Consider the following 1,824-nt stretch of genomic DNA (forward strand, 5'->3'; position numbering starts at 1 on the left):
GCTAATATTAACATCCAGAAAAGAGCCACAGATGAATATGAGCAATTTTCTCACTCTAGCAAGGAAATTGGAAATAAACTTATTAATCACAACCAGTCACCTTTCCTGCTGTTAAATGTACCTGTTTTCTAATGACTTTATTTGATTGAAGAGCTATAGTAGCTACAGAATTATGTCATTTTTAAACTGGCGTAGTGGCAGATGCATTCCCTAAAGGTGTTTGCTGCTAAGCTGGGAGGAAAAAAACTTCTTTCTTTTTTTTTTTTTTAAGCTTTATTAGTATTGCTTGCTTTGTATCTCTCCATTCGAGTGCAATAGATGCCAATGCAGCCAGGAGGCAGGTTGGACACACACTTGCTGCTAAACATATATGGTCTGTGGATGGTAGTTATTCGACTTGAAATTAGTGCTGTGTATATTACAGGCCTGAGGAGTTTTACATGGAATGACACATCTGCAGACTGTAGGAAGTGAGAGAAAAGGTAACATCAAATATGATTTCTTTCAGGTATTAGGATGTCCCTTGTTTACTTCAATCAGAAAAGAAAGAGAGTGTTACACTTACCTGGCAGGGGCGACCCCATGATCACAAAGGGGCTTTTCCCAGGGCGAGGCTTATCCATTGCACTCTGGATGTGCTGACCCCTGCGATTTCCCCAAATGCAGGAAACTCAAGTGCATAATCTGTGGTAGTGGGGGACTGCATTCACGCTCTCCCCTGGAAAAAAAAGAAAGAGAGTGTTAATGTTAATATTGAGAATAATTGAACATCCATTCCCCAAAGAACTATTATCTTTAGTATGGAGGTCACCTAATTGGCATTTCACAAGAAATGGTTATCGATATAATTTATGTGCTCCATTTTGTACCTCAAGTCTCCAAAGTTTTATGCAACTATACCTTTTGGAATTTTTCTGGCCACATTTTATGTTTTGCCTAATGAAATAAAAACATATTCAGGTACTATAATTTTCATATTTTATAATTTTGCTCCTTTTCCACTTTTCAATATACATAAAATTCATATAAAATGAGATGTGACTTGTGCCTGACATATTGGCAAACCACAGAGAGCATATGTCTTCCCTGAGAACGAAAGTATCTGTTCAAATGTTACAGCATCTTAATTGTGACTTATCAGGGCCCGTTTTGTTTAAGATTTAAAATCTAACCTAGGAGCTTTTTTGAGAGTTATAATTACAACATTTTGCATTCCTTCAAGCCTTCCTATATAACTCTTCTTATTTTCCTTCAAACTCATGCCCTCCTTTACACTAATTCTTACTGCAAGTGTATAGTTATAAGTTCATCTGTATATATCCCTAAATACTACCTACTCAGGCTCTATGTAACTTGTAGGAATAAATATTAAAGATCACTGCATGCAGTGCCCAACAAATACAGAAGTGGAGGCTCACACCCATCTATTGGATTGAGCCCAGGATCCCCAATGGAGGAGTTAGAGAAAGGACCCAAGAAGCTGAAGGGGTTTGCAGCCCCTTAGGAGGAACAACAATATGAACTAACTAGTACCCCCAGAGCTCACAGGGACTAAACCACCAACCAAAAAGTACACCTGGTGGGACTCATGGCTCCAACTGCATATGTAGCAGAGGATGGCCTAGTCAGTCATCAATGGGAGGAGAGGCCCTTGGTCCTGTGAAGGCTCGATGTCCCAGCATAGGGGAATGCCAGGGCCATGAAGTGGGAGAGGGTGGGTTAGTGAGCAGGAGCAGGTGGGAGGGAATAGGGTTTTTTTTTCCAGAAGTGAAACTAGGAAAGGGAATAACATTTGAAATGTAAATAAAGAAAAGTTCAAATAAA

At 39.4% G+C, this 1,824-nt stretch overlaps 1 non-coding gene across 1 annotated transcript; it reads left to right on the forward strand.

Annotated features, from left to right (window-relative positions):
* Window positions 1–557: 557 nt before the first annotated feature.
* On the forward strand, window positions 558–721 carry LOC116089679. Its single transcript, XR_004118436.1, has one exon. It is a non-coding gene; the product is annotated as a U1 spliceosomal RNA (small nuclear RNA).
* The last annotated feature ends 1,103 nt before the right edge of the window (window positions 722–1,824 follow it).

This window comes from Mastomys coucha, unplaced genomic scaffold, assembly GCF_008632895.1.
Source record: "Mastomys coucha isolate ucsf_1 unplaced genomic scaffold, UCSF_Mcou_1 pScaffold14, whole genome shotgun sequence".
NCBI lineage: Eukaryota > Metazoa > Chordata > Mammalia > Rodentia > Muridae > Mastomys > Mastomys coucha.